Source organism: Hylobates moloch, unplaced genomic scaffold, assembly GCF_009828535.3.
Source record: "Hylobates moloch isolate HMO894 unplaced genomic scaffold, HMol_V3 SCAFFOLD_14, whole genome shotgun sequence".
NCBI lineage: Eukaryota > Metazoa > Chordata > Mammalia > Primates > Hylobatidae > Hylobates > Hylobates moloch.
In genome coordinates this window covers 34,680,860-34,704,319 of record NW_026652289.1, presented here as the reverse complement: position 1 = coordinate 34,704,319, position 23,460 = coordinate 34,680,860, and the positions used below count along the sequence as shown (strand labels likewise).

Sequence of the window (23,460 nt, the reverse complement as noted above, 5' to 3'; positions counted from 1 at the left end):
AAAAAAAAAAAAAAAAAATTAAATGTTAAAAACTTTTCATTACTTTGAGCCGAGAAGAACTAGGAAAACATTGGCATGAAGGTTGTGACAACAGCTGACATTTCTATGGTATTTATAGTCTACAAAGCACTCTAACATTAACTAAGTTCTTTCTTCTTGTAATTCTGGGAGATTGATGGGATAAGTCTATTATCATTACCCACATTTCACAAACACATTTCAAGATTTGAGTCTTGAATATGGGATTTCTGTCCTAAGCTTTTTGTTTTTGTTTTTTGGCTATCTGGACTGTTCCTTAATTATTATCATTCCCAATACTCTCAGAACTGTTTAGATAAAGAATAACAACTTTACTTTACAGTTACAGAGAACAGAGAATGTTGAGGGAAGTTGAAGTAGATGAGCAAACATATGTTGATCATGCATGGTGTCCAATAGTCAGCAAACGTCTGATGTAAGTATTCCTCGATTTAACTTTTTTTTTCTCCAAGTCCATCTACGTAGAAAACTTTTTTTAAAAAGTAAAACATTTGGCTCCCAAACTTGAGAAAAATGTGCTTCAAGATGTTCTTAGATCTGCTTTGGAAGACCAAATTATAAGATTATTCCAGAATCATTACTATCAACCAGATTATGGACTTCCCATGGTAGAAACATGTTTTATATGCATGATAACTACTTAATAACTGAACCTTTGATTACCAACACTAGGCTCAGTGGTGAGAAGAGAAGGCATGGAACCTGCAGCAAACAGGCAATGCTCCCAGAAGCTAATATATGGCAGCCTGATTTTGAAGGAGAGAAAGCCTTACTAAATTTCAGCATTGCATGGACCTGTACACCCTTGGAGCTAAAAAATATAATTGATGATCACTTTGGGGGAAAGCGAGTATGAGTCATAGCTTATAGCAATTCTGAGAAATCTTAATCAAAGAAGCAAATTCTAAAGCAAAGGCAAAGGACATGAACAAACTAGACACAAAGAAGAGAAATACCTGAGTAATAAAGAAGAGGACCTGAACTGGATGGGACAAAGAGAGTTTCCTTAGCCACACATGACTAAGAATTTCGGTAATGTCTTCATAAAGAAGGATTACCCATAATATATGCATGTGAATGCATATGTCTTTGTTAGATTTAACTCATAGTAAGCTTTGAATTTGTTTTCACTTTTTAACCCTTTTGTTGACTCTTTTAGATCCATGCTAAATATTCCTTTCAGATTTTTCTATAGTTAGATCTATGGGCCTGGTGAATTCCAAGGAGACACTGCAGTCAGGATTCTGGTGACCAGATGGGTAGGCCAGATAAGCTGCATAAATTTCCATCTGATGTTTTGCCCAAGCCTGCTCCCTTTTAGTGGGTCACGTGCCATGAGATCATATACAAATGCCTAACAAAGCAATGTGTCCTCAAAGGCAAGCTAGCATGTAGAAATAAAAGATTACCCAACCACTTACCAGTGAAAGGTTTGGGCACCCCAAAGGGCATTGGACTGGAGTTGAGTTAAAAAGCTCAGAACTCACTGGAGCCATTTGTGCTCATTCCAGCAAGTCTCCTGAGGATGTATATACTGTTCTGTAGCAATGATGAGTGTCCAACATTTGTTTATTATTTTTATATGCATCATTATCCAACAGTATGGACATAAAATTAAAAATTCAAAAGAGTTCATGTATACAGTTTTATGTTGAAGGTATGCAAAAGTGTGAAAGAAACTTCAAGTTGACTTCCAATGATGCATTTTCTCTCTCCTCTTTACCCACACAGCTCCACAGGGTTAACTCAGTAAGACTATATTTCCCAGCCTCTCCTGCAGAGGTGTGGTCATGTGACCAACATCTGACAACTGAGTAGTAAGTGGAAGTGTTGTGTGATTCTTCCGGGGAGTTTCACTTAAAAGGAGAGGTTTGAGTTTCTTTCCTCCCACTGCTGTAATGTGGCATTAATATGATGTGATTAGATGGTAACATGATATTACATGAAAAACCCCTCAACAGCCTGATGTTAAAATGAGAAAAGGAAATTTGTCTCCTAAGAAAATATACACATGGTCAATAAACACAGGACAAGATATTCAATATCAGTAATCAATAGGGAAATGCAAATCAAAACCACAATGGGATAACATATCACACCCATTAGAATGGTTATTATCAAAAAACAGAAAATAAGTTTCTGGAGAGTATCTTAGTCCATTTGCCGTTGCTATAAATGAATACATGAAATTAGGTAATTTACTTTTTAAAAATATATATGTATATATATATATTTCTTACAGTTCTGGAACTGGGAAGTTCAAGGTCAAGCAGTTGCATCTTATGAGGACCTTCTTGCTAGTGGGACTCTGGAGAGTTTCAAGGTGCCACGGGGCGTCACATGATGAGGAGACAGAGTGTACTAGCTCAGGTCTTTCTCCCTCTTCTTTTAAAGCCACCAGTCCCACTTCCTGATAACCTATGAATCCATTAATCCATTAGTCCATGGGTGAATTAATTCATTCCTGAGGGCAGAGCCCTCATGACCCAATCACCTCTTGAAGTCCCCATCTCTCAATACTGCTACATTGGATATTAAGTTTCAATATGAGTTTCAGAAGGGACAAACATTGAAACCATAGCAGAAAGGATGGAGAGAAAGCAGAGTCATGTTACATCACTGGTAGTAATGTAAAATAGTAGAGCCACTGTCAAAAACAGTATGGCAATTCTTCAAAAAATAGGTAAAATTATTTTATGATCCAGCAATTCCACTTCCAGACATATACCCAAAAGTAAAGATACTGTAAAAGTGAGGGCATTGAAAAAAAAGTAAGAAAAATAAGAATTCCAACAGATATTTGTATATTCATGTTTATAGCACCATTATTGACAATAGTCAGACATAAAAATAACACAAATGTCCACCAACAGATGAATTACTAAACAAAAATGTGGTATCTACTACAATGGAAGAATGAATTCTGACACAAGCTTACCACATAAATGAACCTTGAGGACATTATTTTAAATAAAATAAGTCAGTCACAAAAGGGCAAATACTTCAGATTGCACCTATATGATGTATCTGGAGTAGTCAAATTCATAGAAACAGAAAGTAGAAAGGTGGATGGCATCCGGGTCGGGGGCGGGTGGGGTCAGAGGGTGGAATAAGGAGTTAGTGTTAAACATGTACTGAGTTTCAGTTGGGGAAGAAGAAAAAGTTCCAGAGATGGGTGGTGGTGATGGTTGCACAGTAATGTGAAGGTACTTAATGTCACAGAACTGTACACTTAAAAATGGTTAAAATGGTAAATTTTATGTCTATGTATATTTTACCCCAATAAAAAAAATCAAACTGTATTAAGCTTAAAAATTAGCACCCAAAGTTGCCTACATCCTAATCCCTGGGACTTGTTAATATGTTATATAATCACAAAGGGCCCTTTTTAAACTTTTATTTTAGGCTCAGAGGATACACGTGCAGGTTCATTACATAGGTAAATCATGTATCACCGGGGTTTGGTGTACAAATGATTTAATCACCCAGATAGTAGAATAGTACGTGATAGGTAGTTTTTATACCCTATCCTTCTTCCACTCTCCACCCTCAAGTAAGCCTCAGTGTCTCTTGTTCCTCTCTTTGTATCCATGTGTACTTAAAGTTTAGCCCAGTATGAGTGAGCATACCCACTTGGTTTTCTGTTCCTGTGTTAATTCACTTAGCATAATGGCCTCCAGTTGCATCCCTGTCATTGCAAAGGACATGGTTTTCTTCTTTTTATGGCTGCATGTCATTCCATGGTGTATATGTACCACAGTTTAGTTATTCAGTCCACCATTGATAGGCATTTAGGTTGATTCTTTGTCTTAGCTATTGTAATAGTGCTGCAATGAACATAAGAGTACATGTGTCTTTTTGGTAGAATGACATATTTCTTTGGGTATATATAAGCAGTAATGGGATTGCTGGGTCAAATGGTGGTTGTCTTTTAAGTTCTTTGAGAAATCTCCAACCTGCTTTCCACAGTGGCTGAACTAATTTACATTCCCAACAGCAGTGTACAAGCATTGCCTTTTCTCTGCAATGCCACTAACATCTTTTATTGTCTGACTTCTTAATAATAGTCATTCTTACTGGTGTGAGATGGTACCTCATTGTGGCTTTGATTTGAATTTCTCTGATGATTAGTGATAGTGAGCACCTTTTCTTCATATGCTTGCTGACTGTGTGTATGTCTTCTTTTGAGAAGTGTCTGTTCATATTTTTTGCCTTTTTTTTTTTTTTTTTTTGAGACAGAGTCTCGCTCTGTCGCCCAGGCTGGAGTGCAGTGGCATGATCTTGGCTCACTGCAAGCTCTGCCTCCTGGATTCACGCCATTCTCCTGCCTCAGCCTCCCCAGCAGCTGGCACTACTGGCCGCCCACCACCACGCCTGGCTAATTTTTTGTATTTTTAGTAGACACGGGGTTTCACTGTGCTAGCCAGGATGGTCTCGATCTCCTGACCTCATGATCTGCCCGCCTTGGCCTCCCAAAGTGATGGGATTACAGGCGTGAGCCACTGCGCCCGGGTCTCTTTGCCTATTTTTTAACGGGGCTGTTTGCTTTTTGCTTGTTGATTTGTTTAAGTTTCTTATAGATTCTGAATATTAGACCCTTGTTGTATGCATAGTTTGCAAATATTTTCTCCCATTCTGTGGGTTGTCTATTTGCTCTGTTGTAGTTTCTTTTATTTATTTTTTTTTTTTGAGACGGAGTTTCGCTCTGTCGCCCAGGCTGGAGTGCAGTGATGCAATCTCGGCTCACTGCAAGCTCCGCCTCCCGGGTTCACGCCGTTCTCCTGCCTCAGCCTCCCGAGTAGCTGGGACTACAGGCGCCCGCCACCACGCCCGGCTAATTTTTTTTTGTATTTTTAGTAGAGACGGGGTTTCACCATGGTCTCGATCTCCTGACCTCGTGATCCGCCCGCCTCAGCCTCCCAAAGTGCTGGGATTACAAGCGTGCACCATGGCACCCGGCCTCTGTTGTAGTTTCTTTTGCTTTCAGAAGCTCTTTAGTTTAATTAGGTCCCACTTGTCTATATGTGTTTTATTGCAATTGCATTTGGAGATGTCAACATGAAATCTTTATCAAGACCTGTGTCCAAAATTATATTTCCTATGTTTCCTTCTAGGGTTTTCATAGTTTTAGGTCTTACATTTAAATCTTTAACACATCTTAGGTTGATTTTTATATATGGTGCAAGGAAGGGGTCCAGTTTCAATCTTCTGCATGTGGCTGGCCAGTTATCCTAGCACCATTTATTGAATAGGGAGTCCTTTCCCCATTGCTTGTTACTGTCAACTTTGTCAAAGATCAGATGGTTATAGCTATGCAGTTTTATTTCTGGGTACTCTGGCCTGTTCCATTGATCTATGTGTCTGTTTTTGTACCAGTACCATTCTGTTTTGTTTACTGTAGTGTATTATTGTTCGAAGTGAGGTAGTGTGATGTCTCTGACTTTCTTCTTTTTGCTTAGGATTGCTTTGGCTATTTGGGCTTTTATTTTTGGTCTCATCTTCATTTTCAAATAGTTTCTTTTTCTAATTCTGTGAAAAAAAATGATGCTGATAGTTTGACAGAAATAGCATTGAATCTGTAAATTGCTTTGGGTAGTATGGCCATTTTAACAATACTGATTCTTCCAATCCATGAGCACAGAATGCTTTTCCATTTGTGTCATCTCTGATTTGTTTTAGTAGTGTTTTGTAATTCTAATTCTAGGGATCTTTCACCTCCCTGGCTAGCTGTATTCCTAAGTATTTCATTCTTTTTATGGCTATTGTGATTGGGAGTGGGACTGCATTCTTGATTTAGCTCTCAACTTGGACAGTATTGATGCATAGAAATGCTACTGATTTTGGTACGTTGATTTTGTATCCTAAAACTTCACTGAAGTTGTTTATCAGTTCTAGGAGCCTTTGGGTAGGAACTACAGGGTTTTCTAGGTATAGAACCATATCATCTGCAAAGAGAGATAATTTGAATTCCTCACTTCCTATCTGGAAGCCTTTTATTTATTTCTTTTGCCTGATTGTTCTGGCTAGGACTTCCAGTACCATGTTGAATAGGAGTGGTGACAGTAGGTATCCTTGTTGTGTCCCAGTTCTCAGGGGGAATGCTTCCAGCTTTTGCCCATTCATTATGATGTTGGCTGTAAGTCTGTCATAGATGGATCTTATTTTGAGGTATATCACTTTGATGCCTAGTTTGTAGAGGGTTTTCAACGTGAAAGGATGTTTAATTTTATCAAAAGACTTTTCTGCATAAACTGAGATGATCATGTGGTTTAAGTTCTGTTTATGTAATGAATCACATGTATATATTTGTGTACATTGAACCAACCTTGCATCCCAGGAATAAAGCCTACTTGATTGCGGTGGATTCACTTTTTGATGTGCTGCTACATTTGATTTCTAATATTTTGTTGAGGTTTTTTTCATCTATGTTCATCAGGGATATCAGCCTGATGTTTTCCTTTGTTGTTGTATCTCTGCCAGGTTTTGGTATCAGAATAATGCTGGCCTCATAGAATGAGTTAGGGAGGAGTTCATCCTCCTCAATTTTTTGAGATGATTTTAGTAGGATTAGTACCAGCTCTTCTTTATATGTCTGGTAGGATTCAGCTGTGAATCTGTCTTGTTTAGAGTTTTTTTCTGGTTGCTAGGTTCTTAATTACTAATTCAGTTTCAGAACTTGTCATTGGTCTGTTCAGGATTTCAATTTCTTCCTGATTCAATCTTGATAGATTGCATGTTTCCAGGAATTTATCCATTTCTTCTAGGTTTTCTAGTTTGTGTGCATAGATGTGTTTGTAATGCTCTCAGAGTTTCTTTGTATTTCTGTGGGGTCAGTGGTAATGTCACCTTTGTCATTTCTGATTCTGTTTATTGGGATCTTTTCTCTTGTTTTCTTTATTAATCTAGCTAGTGGTCTAGCAATGTTATTTATTCTTTCCAAGAACCAATTTTTGGTCCATCAATCTTTTGTATGAATTTTTGCATCTCAATTTCTTTCAGTTCAGCTCTGAGTTTGGTCATTTTTCTTCTGCTGCTAGCTTTGCGGTTGGTTTGCTCTTGTTTTTCCAGTTCCTCTAGGTGTGATGTTAGGTTGTTAATTTGACATCTTTCTGACTTTTTGAGATAGGCATTTAGCACTATAAACTTTCTTCTTAACACCTTATTAGCTATGTCCCAGAGATTCTGGTGTGTTGTATCTTTATTTTCATTAGTTTCAATAATTTTTTTATTTCTGCCTTAATTTCATTCTTTACCAAAAGTCATTCATGAGCAAGTTGTTTAATTTCTATGCAATTATATGGTTTTCAGTGATATTCTTGGCATTGATTTCTACTTTTATTACCCTATGGCATAAGAGGTGTGGTTGGTATGATTTCAGATATTTTTAATTTTTTAAGAATTTTTTTATGACTGAGAGTATGAATGATCGATCCTGGAGTATATGCTGTGTACAGATGAGAAGAGTACATTCTGTTGTCATTGGGTAGAATATTCTGTAGATGTCTTTCTGGTCCATTCAGTCAAGTGTATCTGTACAGACACATACATATCTATGTATGTATATATACATATACATACATAAATATCACATCACATGTAATACATAATATACACATACATAAATTTAAAAATATACATACATAAATATACACATCTCATGTAATACCCTTCTTTGTCCTTTTTGATCATTGCTGGTTTAAAGTCAGTTTTGTCTGAAATAACAATAGCAACTCCTCCCTTTTTTGTTTTCTGTTTGCTTGCTATATCTTTTTCCATCCCTTTACTTTGAGCCTGTGAGTGTCCTTGCATGTGAGATGGGTCTCTTGAAGACAGCATACAATTGGGTTTTTGCTTCTTTATCCAACTTTCCATTTTGTGTCTTTTAAGTGGGGCATTCAGCCCCTTTACATTCAAGGTTAATATGGATATGTGAGGATTTGACTCTGTCATCATGTTGTTATTAATAGCTCATTATTATGTACACTTGATTATGGGGTTGTTTTAGAGTTTCAGTGGGATATGTACATACGTGTGTTTTGGAGAGGCACATAATGGTCTTTTGTTTGCATATTTAGCATTTCCTTAAGGACCTCTTGTAAGCACGTCTGGTGGTAATGAACTCCCTTAGCATTTGCTTATCTGAAAAAAAGATTTTATTTCTCCTTTGTTTATGAAGCTTAGTTTGGCTGGATATAAAATTCTTAGTTGAAATTTCTTTTTTAAAAAAATGTTGAAGATGGGCCCCCCACTCTCTTCTGGCTTGTAAAGTTTCTGCTGAAAGTTTCAATGTTAGCCTGATGGGGTTCCCTTTGTATGTGACCTACCCCTTCTCTCTAGCTGCCTTTAAGAATTTTTCTTTCACATTGAATTTGGGTAGAGGGAAATTTATAGCACTAAATGCCCATAAGAGAAAGCAGGAAAGACCCAAAACTGACACCCTAAGATCCCAATTAAAAGAACTAGAAAAGCAAGAGCAAACACATTCAAAAGCTAGCAGAAGGCTAGAAATAACTAAAATCTGAGCAGAACTGAAGGAAATAGAGACACAAAAAACCCTTCAAAAAATTAATTGAATCCAGGAGCTGGTTTTTTGAAAAGATCAACAAAATTGATAGACTGCTAGCAAGACTAATAAAGAAGAAAAGAGAGAAGAATCAAATAGATGCAATAAAAAATGAAAAAGGGGATATCACCACTGATCCCACAGAAATACAATCTACCATCAGAGAGTACTACAAACACCTCTACGCAAATAAACTAGAAAATCTAGAAGAAATGGATAAATTCCTCGACAAATACACCCTCCCAAGACTAAACCAGGAAGAAGTTGAATCTCTGAATAGACCAATAACAGGCTCTGAAATTGTGGCAATAATCAATAGCTTACCACCAAAAAGAGTCCAGGACCTGATGGATTCACAGCCGAATTCTACCAGAGGTACAAGGAGGAACTGGTACCATTCCTGCTGAAACTATTCCAATCAATAGAAAAAGAGGGAATCCTCCCTAACACATTTTATGAGGCCAGCATCGTCCTGATACCAAAGCCTGGCAGAGATATAACCAAAAAAGAGAATTTCAGACTTTGGAGAATCTGATGACTATGTGTCTTGGCAATGGTTGTCTTGTATAGCATCTTACAGGGGTTCTTCAAATTTCCTGAATTTGTATGTCAATCTCTCTAGCAAGGCTGGGGAAATATTCATCCACAATATCCTCAAATATGTTTTCCAGGTTGTTTGCTCTCTCTCCATCTCTTTCAGGAATACCAATGTGCCATAGGTTTGATCTCTTTACATAATCCCATATTTCTCAGAGGTTTTGTTCATTTTTTTATTCTTTTTCCTTTATTTTTGTCTGCCTGCATTAATGTGAAGGAACAGTCTTTGAGCTCTGATATTCTTTCCTTAGCTTTGTCTCTGCTGTTATTAATGCTTCCCATTGCATTCTGAAATTCCTGAAGTGAATTTTTCATTTCCAGAAGTTTGGTTTGGTTCTTTCTCAAAAGGGCTACATTGTCTTTCAGCTCTTGGACCATTTTGCTGTGTTCCTTGGATTGGGTTTCAACCTTTTCCTGTATCTTAATGAGTTCTTTGCCATTCAGATTCTGAATTCCATACCTGTCATTTCAGTCATTTAAGTCTGATTAAGAACCATTGCTGGGAAGCTAGTGCGATTGTTTGGAGATAAGAAGACATTCTGGCTTTTAAAATTGCCAGAGTTCTTGCACTGGTTCTTTCTCATCTGTGTTGGCTGATGTTCCTTTAATGTTTGAAGTTGCCATCTTTGTATAGGGTTTTTTGCTTTCGTATTCTTTGATGTCCTTGACACCTCTACTATGCTATAAGTTGGGTTAACTTGAATGGCTTTGCTTCTGCATGCTTCCAGGGGGCCAAGGCTAAGCTCAGCACTCCTGGACTGCATGTTCTAACCCTGGGGGACTGGGACTAGGCTCACAGATACGTTCTCTGGCCCCTCAAGGTTAACCACCTACTACGCTGGGGGCCTAGGCATTCCCAGTCTGCTGGCAGCAACACTCGGACAGGGGTTGCCAGCAGCAAAAGTGCTCCAGCAGGGTGACTGTGGGTCCCTGTTGTATGCATGCTGGCAGAAGCACTGGCAGGCATCCATCTGCAAAAGTGGGTAGGCAGCGTCTTCCAACAGCCACATTTTCAATTAAGCTTTCTCAGATTACTTCCAGAATTTTTGAACTGATTTTCAGTGTTCTGGTCTTCCCATCTGTTTCCATGTCCTGGCATCTGCCCTACAAATCTCCCAGTACCTACAGGTCACAGAGGCACAGAGGCTGCCACAGAGCCAGCTGGGGCCTCTAGGAATAGAGGAGCCAGACCAATGGAGACAGGACCTGGAACTGAGATGGCAGTTGCTAGACAGAAAGGCTCTGCCAGACTCCATTCCCACTTTCTTTTTTGTTTGTTTGGCGGTTGTTGTTTTTTTTGGGGGGGGGGAGTTGTTTTGTTTTGTTTTGTTTTGTTTTGTTTTTGACAGAGTCTCACTCTGTTGCCCAGGCTGGAGTGCAGTGGCATGATCTCCGCTCACTGCAAGCTCTGCCTCCTGGGTTCATGCCAGTCTCCTGCCTCAGCCTCCCAAGTAGCTGGGACTACAGGAGCCCACCACCACCCCTGGCTAATTTTTTGTATTCTTAGTAGAGACGGGGTTTCACTGTGTTAGCCAGGATGGTCTCAATCTCCTGACCTCGTGATCTGCCTGCCTCAGCCTCTCAATGTTTTGGTTTTTTTGAGATGGAGTCTCACTCTATCACCCAGGCTGGAGTGCAGTGGTGTGATCTCGGCTCACTGCAACCTCTGCCTCCCAGGTTCCAGTGATTCTCTGGCCTCAGCCTCTCGAGTAGCTGGGATTACAGGTGCATGCCACCACACCTGGCTAATTTTTGTATTTTTGGCAAAGATGGGGTTTCACCATGTTAGCCAAGCTGGTCTCAAACTCCTGACCTCGGGTGATCTGCCCTCCTCGGCCTCTCAAAATGCTGGGATTACAGGTGTGAGCCACTATGCCCAGCCTTCCACTTTCCAAATAAAAGAAACTGAGCCCCAAGCTTGCACAAAGAGTAATGGACAGAGACAGTGTTCAAGATTCAGTTAAGTCAGACCTGAAATTAGTTTCCTTTGTCCAGACTTCTCTGAACTGAAGGACTCCAAAAAAGATACCACATCTACCTAATACAGCCCCTGGCCTAGTGAATATCCATTTGTCCATAAACCCATACTCTAACTATACAAAGTTGGATAAGATAGGACTGGGGATGGGAGCTAATGCCCCCTACCAACATCTCTATCAGGGTGTCACATGGAATTCTCCACAGAGAAACAGAAATGCACTCAATCCCTATCTAAGCATCAGAAGTGAAGACAAGAATGAGAGAGAATTTGGTTATTGAAGAGACTATCTTATGGAACATATGTGTTTTCATCTCAGCCAACCAGATGGTCCATGAGGTGGCTAAGAAAACCTTCAAGAAAAAAAGAAAATAATCATGAAGATGAGACAGAGTGTTTGGGGGCGATGGGAAGTGATTGGTTGGTTTGCTTTATTTCTTGAGGGTTTTGACTTCCAAAATATTTATTTAATCAATCCACTTCTCTTCATCTCCATCATCATCACTCTAGTGTAAACCACAATCACCTCTTAGAAGAAACTATAATACTCTATAAACCTACTAATTTTTCTTCCTGTATCCTCTGTAGCCAACTCTAACTCCAAAATCCATTCTCTTTTCTGGAGGCGAAAGAGCTCTTCTTAGTACTTTGAAGATATTCTTCTACTGTCTTCTGGCTTCCATTGTTCCTGTTGAGAATTCAGGTATCAAAACTATTGTTCCTTTGAAGATAATGTGCACTTTTTTTTTTTTTTTTTTTTTTTTTTTTTAGAGTCTCTCCCTGTGGCCCAGGCTTGAGTGCAGTGGTGCCATCTCGGCTCACTGCAAGCTTTGCCTCCTGGGTTCACGCCATTCTCCTGCTTCAGCCTCCTGAGTAGCTGGGACTATGCCCGCCACCACACCCGGCTAATTTTTTTGTATTTTTAGTAGAGACAGGGTTTCACCGTGTTAGCCAGGATGGTGATAATGTGCATTATATTTTTTTCTGTGGTTATTTGCAGTTGTACTCAATATTTACTTCTAATAAAATATGGTGATATCATATTTACACTTCTTGACATCGCAGAGCTTCCATAAACCTATAAATTAATATCATTCATCAGTTATAGAAAATATTCAGGAATTATCCCTTTAAATATTGCTTCTGCTTCATTCACTCTTATTTCCTTCTGGAATTCCATTTATATGTTAGATCTATTGAGTGAGCCTCATATTTCTTAATACTCCTTTCTGTATTACTTATTATTTGCTCTCTGTGCTTAAGCACAGAGATATTCAGTTGACTTTTCTGCTAGCTCACTAATTCTGCTTATTCTTATGTCCAAATTTCTGTTACTGACATTGTACTATTTAGTTCTAGAATTACTCATGTGCTTTATAAATTGGGATCTCTACTCATCCTCTCTGTTTTTGGCTTTTTTCTCCATGTCCTTAAAAATATATATCAAGCTATTTAAAAGTTTTGTTGACAAACTTCTATATCTGGATCCCCTGTGGGCCTATTCCCTTTGATTGTTTTTCTCTTGATTTTCAATCATGTGAGCATCTGTTTTGGCATGTCTAAAAATTATTAATGTAATAGATACTGTTTCTATAGCTTGAAGACTCCAAGTGACATTATTTTCCTCCAAGGACCATATACCTCTCCCTCCTTTAGGCAAAGAGAGTAATAGTTGCTCACCCAAATCTAATCACACACTATGCTATATTGATTCTGTGTTGCAGTCAAAGTAAGGCTCAATCTACTTTCTGTTTGCCTTCATTTAAGGTACAAGCCTCCAAGATTTTCAACTGAGTCTGGTGTGTTCAGTGGATCTCTTCCCCACAGTGAGTGCTGAACTCGAATCTTTATCTTTTGACACTATGAAGACTGGTGAACTCTGTTGTGTATTTTTCAGAGGACTTCTGTTAAGGTTTTTGGCCACCCCACTCCATATAGTCTCAGAATTCAGTTTCCCTAGGGGAAACATTACCCACATCTTAGAGGACTATCAAGTCTCTTCCAGAAGTTCTACTTGTTTCTTTACTGTCTAGTAGCTGCCTACCACTAGTGAAAATTCTGAATTTTTAGCTTCTTGCAGTACCTAGAAGAACCTAGTTTAAAAGAGGCTGCAGAGGTCAGCTCACTTTTTCACAGTCCTCTCTACTCTATTCTGTGCCTCAGCAGCTCTCTACTACCTTCTCACTGATGATTTCTATATTTTATCCAGCTTTTTTAGTTGTTCTCTATAGAAGCTTAATCTGCCACCAACTACTTCATCTAAACAGGAAGTGGTGGTCTTTCATGTAACCTTTCTAACAAATCTGAGTATCTCCTGCTTCAACCCTCCAAATATCTCACACTGCTCCTAGAATAAAAATCAAATACTAGCCTACTTAACCCTGCATGTCTGCCTGCTACCTTTCCACTCTACTTTTCATTCCCTTCACACCTCCAAGCCCACTGCACTGCAACCAAGCTGATCTAGTTCTCATCCCTCAGTCAGGGTCTTGGCTATTCCCTCCTTTGGATGCATTGCTCAAAAAGGCCTCCTAGAAGAAGAGCCACTAGCATGGCAGTGGTGGCCTTCAATCTGATCCTCGGTTTTGGGTAGGGGTGGGAGGACTCCTTTATTTTCTAGTACTCCTCGGGCAATTACTAGATGTAGAAACCTCAGAAAATGTATTAGTCTGAATCTCAAGACCTGCATCTGTAAATTGAGGAAATAATTCAACGTTTTTTTGTGAGGACTAAAATAGGTACTGCATTTTTAAATGTCTGCCTTTACGTGATTGTGGCCTTCCCTCTTTATCCAAAAGAAAATCAGCCAAAAAGGAGCAGTCCCATTAGGAAGACTGGCTTTATTTCTATGGCAATATTCCATGTCCCTTTTCTCACTCCTCAGCAAGGTTTGGCCCCAGCAGTCAGATATGTTTTGAGACATTGCTGTGACACACAAACATTTCCATCTTAACAAGAACCATGCCCCCACTTAAAGCCAGGAAAATGTTCTTGTTACAAGCCATTATTACTTGGATGAAGAAGAAAAGAAATCCCTAGAAGCAAGTATATCTCATATTTTTTAAATATCCTAATCCTTGACTAACTGCAGTATGCCTCTAATTGCTTTTGCTTCTCATGTTTTATGTCCACTCTGTGGCTCTATTGTTCAAACATCACTTCAAATGAAATCGTTCCAGCAAAAAAACGTAGCATCTTTGGACCCTTTTAGTCCAGCTGTGAACTTTAGACTTAATCTTTTAGGGCACTCTTGTCTGGTAAGGTTTAATTTATATTAAATTTTCCAAAAGGAAGGGCAGAATGGTCAAAGCGAGATAGCGAGACAGACAAGACGCTGTCTTTCATAAATTAATAAGCATCACCGACCGCCTTTCTTGACCCTTTAAACTCTGTGAAATTAATATAAGTAGACAACTAAGGCCTTCTTGGCCCCCCTAGAGCCTTGCAAGTTCACTTAAGCAATCCAAGTTTCCTTAAAGTTTTATAAGCCAGCTTTTAGAGCAAGTCCTTTGTACTTATTACTGGTGACAGTGAGCATTACAGGAGCCAATGAACCTTACTGACTTACGACCCCAATATGGTCGAGCACTGTTATCAAGGGAAATATCAGAATCAATGCTTGTATATTACATTGAGGTCCTGACTTCTGAAAGAGCCCCCTATAGACCCTTCAGAATATGTCAGTGAAATAAACAGCTAATACTCCAAGACAGTCTACCTGACAATGGCCAGACGGTGCTGTTTATTTAACCACTTTTCAACCATCCTAACCCTTCCAAAGAATACATGTTTCCAAAAGAGAGAAAAAGGAAACAAAATGTTTCATGTTCCCAATTCTTTTGCAATGGAACCACATTTATGCCCACTTTTTTTCATATATATATGTTATTATATTTCATATATATGTTATTATATTTCATATATATATATGTTATTATACTTGAAGTTCTAGGGTACATGTGCACAACGTGCAGGTTTGTTACATATGTATCCATGTGCCATGTTGGTGTGCTGCACCCATTAACTCGTCATTTACATTAGGTATATCTCCTAATGCTATCCCTCCACCCCTCCCCCTACCCCACAACAGGCCCCGGTGTGTGATATTCCCCTTCCTGTGTCCATGTTTTCTCATTGTTCAATTCCCACCTGTGAGTGAGAACATGCGGTGTTTGGTTTTTTGTCCTTTCGATAGTTTGCTGAGAATGATGGTTTCCAGCTTCATCCATGTCCCTACAAAGGACATGAACTCATCATTATGCCCACTTTTTGAAGCAACACCATGTGTGGTTTTGCTGTGGGGAGCAGGGAACACCGTGCCATCTTCCTCCATGATTAATGGGCTTGCATTATTAAACAGCTACTGGTGGAAGGGGCCACAGGTACCACACCTTTTCTACTGAGGAACCCAATGTGTGAACTTTCATTTGCAGCCAACATTTGCTGGAGGAAGGCTGGGCTCACCACCACCTTTTACTTACTGAAATTAATCATGTCACCACTTCAATAGTAACCTCTATTACATATCTAATTACCAACCCTGTGCATGGACTTTTTATGTAACTTTTAAAAATTTCTATTTCAGTCATGCTTAGATTTTTTAATACTTAAATGCTCTACCAGGCAGAGGACGATAATCTGTAACTATTGTGGTTATCAGAGCATACCTTTTTATGGATTTTTTCTCACAATAGATAGTCAAAGAACTAAGAAATTTTACTGGAACATCAAAAATAAATATGTAAGATCCTTTATATATGAAGTATACACTTTCCAGGTGATAAATGGATAGACTTGAAGACTTCCGCAGTCCTCTAATACTGGGATCCTCTCTCCTATTATTTTTTTATCTTGTATTCCCTATGATCACTATGCATTGAGCCATTCGAACATTTCCATCTGGTAGAGTGCCAGTTTCTGAGGATTGGCAGGCAGAACGCAGGAACACCACTTGTAACCTTCAGGCCCTTGGCGTTGTACTCAAACAATCTGAGTAAACCTGCCCAGAATTCACTCCAAAAGTCAGAATTGCCAAGGGGTACTCAGCAGAGGATCAAAAGGTCTAGCCTCCCCTCTGTGATTCCAATAATCTTATTTTTGGCAAAAAAAAAAAAAAAAAAGTAATTCATATCAATCTAACTTTTTATTGGGCAGCAGGCATTATTTAATACTTCTCAAAGGAACTTGTTACAGCAAATTCAATGACCGACTTGCCTTAGGCATTTTCTAAAGAAACAATGCCCTTTGGACAGCAATGACCACACCTGGGAGTGGGCTGTGGGCTGAGCCCATGGATAGAATGGATTTCTGTGGACAGTGCTGTAAAGTCCAGGGATCCCACTCAGAGAGCCCAGAATGTGAGAACAGAGGAAAGTGAATCCTGGACAGCCCAAGGCCATTCATCCTCAAGGCTCAAAATGTTCAAAATCCAGGCAAAGCAGGCAGAGAGAAGAGAGGAAGACCAAGAGCAAAAGAGAGGGTCCTACATCACCTCCAAAGGCAAGACTCAAAGGCACAGAAATTCTTCTTATTGATAGCCAAATTTGAGTGCAAAGGAGTAGATTGGATGAAAGCAGAGAATCAGCCCAGAGAAACCAGAATTATCTTCACTGTATCACATATCTACTAAAAGCATCCTTTATCACTACCAAAGGTGCTCTCCAGAAAGAAAGGGACTTAATACATTATCACAAAGACAACCTTACCTCTACAAAGAAGGCACAGTGTCACTAAGGATGGCCAACGGCCTTCTAAACCACAACACAGGTGAGCTTTAGCCTCCCCAAGACAGTAACCATAAATCCTGGCTGTTCATTAAGAGGACCTGGGGGACTTTTGAAAAGTACTAGGGCCAAGGACCCCATCTCAGGCTGAGTGAAGCAGAGTCTCGGGGGCTCTGGTGCAAGCACTGGCATTTTTTAAGTCTTCCAGGAGATTCTAATGTACAACCAAGGCTGAGAACTACTGGTCCAATCAAATCTTGATTTAAAGGGAAAAGAAGCAAAAGAGATTCCAAGTCATTTTCATTAAGATCACAATTAGCACACCAGCCTTGCTGCCACCCCAGTGCCAGCCTGACACATGCCTGAAACCTTTTGACTCAACTGTCATCCAGCCCTCCTGTTTCTCATCAGAAAAACAAAGTGCATTTGAACACCCATTCTGAACACCCACAATTGATGTGCACCTCAGCACACCCCTCCTGAGAATGGGTACTAAAATGACTTGAACCAAGTCACTTCTTTAAAGTGTCCTCAAAGGTTTTCAACACCTCCCTACACCACTACCCCACAAAATACAAACCAAAATCAAAGAGACTTGAGCCCCTTTTATTCACAGAGGGAGTTATTCCCCCCAGCCCTTATCTACAGTTTTTCAATTCAGCTTATTAGATGCTGTTTCTCATCTGTACTCCGCCTTCTCTTTGATTGAAAAATTCCTACTTGTCTTTTAATGACAACAGTAAACAATAGCCAGGACCGTGATGCTAGATCACACTCTGGTAGATAATTCATTGTGCACAGCTCTGCATTCAGCACTTTGTTTGTGGACGTTTAAAGCTCACAATGAATCTACGGCACTATTATGCTCCTTTATAGGTGTGGGCATGGCTCCAGGCCCTAGAGCTAGGAGATGGCAGAGCAAGAGTCCAGATTGGGCTCTTTGTCCTGATGCTAAATGCTTCTTTGAAGACTCAAACGTCACTGCCTTTATAAAGCCCAGGCTTTCTTCTTTTGACAGCCGAGGGAGGAATCATTTATTCCTGCAGTATTCTCACCTCCTCTTTGTTACATCTCAAATGGCATTATAATATAATTTATTTAAACATATGTATTTGCCACAAGATTATGAACCACATGGATAGACACTCACTTTTATTCATCTTTGCTTATCCCAAAGCCAACATGAGGTACAGCGCATAATAGGGTCTCAATATCTGCCAGATGAATGAATGAATGGCCAAAAATTCACTCCTGAGAAAGAGTGCCTTCACTGTTAAAACCTAAGCAGCCTATTTATCACAGAAGCCCAGTACTCATGCTTACATTTTTTTTCCTTTCCCTCCCCCATTTTGATAAAATAAAGAATAATGGTTTTTTCACACAATCCCCAACACACACTTGCACTTTTTTTCTGCTTCAAAATGACAGTGGATGTTTGTAAAAGCCCCTGGAGTCTAGAAGGACATCAATCACTTTCACAGCTGGAGTCAGAACACTTTCCTTAGAGGAAACTTTATGCAGCAAGCAGAATAAGCTTCATCCTCAGCAGGACAAGACAAAAGGTAGGTAAAAGGAAAGGCTAGCAGCCACCACCAGGCTTCTGTGCCACTAACTGGGGGTGGGGTGGGGTGCATCAGTTGGAACTTATTCTTCACCCCAAGGCTTGCCTGTTTGCCTTCCATTTCCCTTCTGAATTTAAGGAGGAGTAAGTACAGCACCATGAAACCAGCTCATAACAAAACAAGCACTTACCTCCATTGCTACTCAAAACAAGGACACTACAGGAGAGTTCTCCAGGGATCTTTGTCCTTCCTTCTTAGGGCCCGAAATACTCGAGTTCAGCTGTCAAAACAGAACGAAAAAGAAATCAGGAGTGTAGACTTCCATTTCCAAATGACTTAGCATTTAACAGTCATGCTTCAAATGTTCCTTGAAATGAGGAAAGACTGACCAAGCAGGAGAGTCCATTGGGAGAAGTTTGGACAAACTATCATTTTCAAGCAATGAAATCATCATTACTATCTGAGAGCTATTTACTTCTAGACAAAATCTTGTCAACTCCCAAAATTACAGTCTAGAGACAATGGATTCACCAGCCTCCCTGAGCAGAGGCAGAATCAATTAATATGAGCCAAGCACTTTCTCAGCTTAGTACCCTGGATGGCTGTTGGTCAGAGGCACATTCCACAGATGATAAAATAACTCACAAACCTGTCAGAAGTCACATTCACATAGTCAAGAATGGGGCCTTTAGGCCGGGAGTGGTGGCTCATGCCTGTAATCCCAGCACGTTGAGAGGCTGAGACAGGCTGATCACTTGAGGTCAGGGGTTCGAGACCAGCCTTGGCAACATGGTGAAACCCCATCTCTACTAAAAGGACAAAAAATAGCTGGGTGTGGTGGCAGGTGCCTGTAATTCCAGCTACTCGGGAGGCTGAGGCAGGTGAATCGCTTGAATCTGGGAGGCAGAGGTTGCAGTGAACTGAGATATAAGATCCTGCCACTGCACTTCAGCCTGGGCAACAGAGTAAGACTTCATCTCAAAAAAAAAAAAAAGGAACAGGGCCTTTGTGATGCAATGGGTCTTGATTCCAATTCCAGCCCCTCATTTTCTAGCCAAGTCTTAATTTCTGCATGTAGACATCTCATACATGGCTCATTGGGAAAGAATTGACTGGATTTGGAACACCTATTTCATTACATGACTAAATAAAAGCTTTAATTACCTTATTGAAAAAAGGTCATTAAATTTAAATGTAATCATGAAAATTTTATACCCATTGGTTTTGTCCAGTGCATCTTGAAAATGTTGGTAATTCACATAACATTTCTGTTACATTTAGAAGACCTTCACTATTTTATCCAAAGTCTGCCCTTCTGAATTTAAAACATCCCAACAAAGGCAAAAATACCCTCTTTCTAATACCCTCAACAGAACTGTGTATAAAACAGGAGAAACTTGAGAGCACTGTGGGTTACAATAACCTGATTATTTTAATTTATCCTTTTATTTAACACCATGGGGGTTTATACGCTACTCGGGAGGCTGAGCAGGAGAATTGCATCCAAGTAACGCATGCAAGTGAGATTTGGAAGGGCTGAGACATATGCCTTGGAAAGTGAAGGGCTATTAAGGATATTGACTCCCTCACAGGCAGAATCATTTTAGGAAAGCTGGAAGTTGAAGATTTCGAAATGGATTCTTAAAACTCTCCATGTATGTAAACTTCCTAGACAACCACATCTACCAGGGGTATGTACGTACACATTTATAGACATCAAGTGTCTTTAGAGTTTTTGTATTTGCCATTCAATCTCTCTAGACTAGGTTTGCACCACTTATCTACTTAGAAAATTTGTACTCGTCTTTGGGGACACAGTGCAAATATTCCTTAGTCACATACCACTACCATGGTCATGGAGGCTGGAGAAATAGCAGGTCCTGTGTGATGTGAAGAAAAAGTAATAGTCAATTATGCCTCCAAGACTCCTCCCCTAACAAATGGATTAATGGTGGTACTATTTCTTGCTATGGGGAAGACTAGAAGGGGAGCAAATTTAAAGGACAAGATCAAGAGCTTAATTTGAAACAGATTAAGACTGAAATATCCATAAACTCTCAAATGGAGAATTTGAGTAGACTGTTGGCTATTCTAGTAAGGGAGTCTGTACTCCACACTAGTAAGGCCAAGTTTGAAAATATGAATTTAAAAGTCACTGCATGTAGAAAGTATTTAAACCAGAGACTGCATAAAATCACCAATAAAGAAACTGTGCAGTAGAAAAAGATGAGAACCAAGAACTGCTCCTGGGAAATTCCTACCTGATTAAAGAAAGAAGATATCAATATGAGCGACATATTCAGACAGGTGAAGCATTCAGTAAACAAAATATATCAAATTTCTCTGGTCTGGAGATATATTTTTTATTCTTTAAATTTCTTTATTCATTTTTATTCTTATTTTTTTAACACTTCCTTCCTGAATTACAATTAACAGTGGTTTTTGCAACATGTTTTGCAGAGAAAAGGAAAAATGCTTTCATTCCAGTAAGTAAACATCATTTTTCTAAATTATTGCTACATTTTAGCCACAAAAGCATCTTTCTTTATGCAAATATGCTAAATTTATAGACAGGAATAGGCAGCTGTATGATTTTCTAGCGCCACCTGTGAATATTCATTATCAAACCACTACTTTGCCTACAACTGTATTCCCTCTCCTATTCCCAAAAAACAACATAAAATAGCCTTCTGTGGAATTTTAATTATACCACCTCCTTTTTATAGTTTGGTATTATGACCTGTTTGTGCACTTCACTGTGATCAGAAAAACATTATCAAAGAAATTTTTTTTCAGTTTTCTTCTTGTACATAGAGATTTCATAGACTCCATGATTGATAAATAATGTCTGCTCAGCAGCAATGTTCACTTAAGTCAGTAACAGATTCCACCTTGCTTCCTAAGATCAGGAAAATTCATGGAGTCTGGAAAGGCCTTAGGATTTGGCTGCAGAAGACTAAGGTCTTCTGCAGATGACACTTCATCTTACAGCTGGAAAGTCCTCCAATGATTAATTCATAGTGAAGAATCTATTCTTGTCCTCCCTTTTCAGATTTATGTTTTGGAGATTGAATGAAAATTATCCTGACTTGAGTTCCCACCACATATCTACCCCTACAAATTAAACAAGTAACATTATCTGAAGGCTTGTGAGTATCTCTGTGCTGAAACAAGCATAACCTGTTATTTTGCCAACCTCTCCCTTCTGCTGAATGGCTAACACCAGGCCTGAAAGCAGACGCTCAGTAGCTAGGGGTTATGTGTAAAGACTTGTGATGAAAACGTGAAAATAGTAATTGTCCATCAGTTGGAAAGTGACTGACTAAATTTGATATAAATTTGAGTATCATGCAGTCATTAAAATTATTTAGATCTCCAGCACCCAGATTATGGTCTCTAAATACCATTTCCCATTAAAAAGACAAATCAGGGTTTCTAATTCCAAGTCTGGAGCAGGAAATGGACAAGATAAACCTGTAACATTTTGTATGAGAAAATTAAAAAGTCCTCAAACACCAATAGGATTGAAAAGACACAGAAGCTAGCTTGAAGGATCTCCCACTGGCCAGAGAAGGTACAATTTTATCATAAGAATGACTGCAATGGATTTAAACCTATCAAATATATTTCTATGAGTTGATAGTTTCATGATTTCTTTAAAAAACTCATTGGTCATCTTCAGAGGATGCTGGGTCACTAACTCCTTGTTTTCGAAAATGTGAAATAAAAGAGAAGAGTCAAGCATTTATCCAGCCTTTCCTTCTAAGCTCTACCTCAAGACAATCCAATAGTTGTTGAATGGAAGTATCTTTTTACAGAAGCATCTGAGCTGCTAAAAAAATTTAATGATAAAATTAGAATAACATCATTTTGCAACTCCTGATGAACTAATGGGTCTAGACAACGATTATCAACAGGCTGTTAAAATCACAACAAGAGAGGCAATCAGACATAATATGCCCCCTAATGGAAATATACAATACCGCTGACTAAATAACTTTGAAAAAAAATACGAATCAGACCAAGCTTCTAGAACCATCAATTTACAAAAAATTGGATTCATTAGAATATGTTATCCCAGCATGGTGGCTTATACCGATAATCATAGCTACTCAGAAGCCTGAGGCAGGAGAATCACTTGAGGCCGGGAGTTCAAGACCAGCCTGGGTAGTGTAGGAAGACCCCTTCTCTTTAAAAAAAAGTTTTTAAGCAGTGGCTCACACCTGTTATCCCAGCACTTTGGGAGGCCAAAGCAGGCAGATCACGAGATCAGGAGTTCGAGACCAGCCTGACCAACATGGTGAAACCCCATCTCTACTAAAAATACAAAAATTAGCTGGATATAGTGGTGCATGCCTGTAATCCCAGCTACTCAGGCTGCTGAGGCAAGAGAATAGCTTGAACCTAGGAGGCAGAGGTTGCAGTGAGCCAAGATCATGCCACTGCACTCCAGCCTGGGCGACAGAGCAAGATGCCATCTCAAAAAAATAAAAAAAAGTTTTTAATCTAAAAATAAAAACAGAACATACCAACTGACACTATAAGAATGTAATCCACAAATCTACATTAGGAAATTATATGGCAATGCTACTCATAGTGTGATCCATTGACCAATGCAGTCCACAAACTGCTTATTACTGGCCCACAATGAGGTAAGTGTAGAAATTGAGATTAATAAGCACACAAATTACAAACATTTGCAAACATGGATAGCAATGTAACATTGTAACCTGATATTCAAGCCTTTGGTCAGTGCACTCATCTCACTGAACAGAGTATGAGCCTGTTTAGGCCACCCCAACTCATATCTAACTCCTGAGATGAGTCAGATGTGCTGTGAAATATTTATTAATTTAAAGTAATAGGACCATGTTACAATGTGTACTAGTTTAAGTGCAATTTGTCAACTGTATCCCAAAATTATATAAAATCTGGAATCTATTTTTTCATCAAAAGATAATTTAAAGTCATAAAACATAACAATTATTGCCAGGGTAT

General features: G+C 39.2%; 1 long non-coding RNA gene across 1 annotated transcript in view; it reads right to left on the bottom strand.

Moving 5' to 3' along the window:
- Positions 1-23,460, bottom strand: part of LOC131381188 (uncharacterized) — a 104,548-nt gene that overhangs the window by 51,735 nt on the left and 29,353 nt on the right. Inside the window, exon 2 of the long non-coding RNA XR_009209742.1 lies at positions 18,653-18,742. This is a non-coding gene — a long non-coding RNA (uncharacterized LOC131381188). The remainder of the gene's footprint in view (positions 1-18,652; positions 18,743-23,460) is intronic.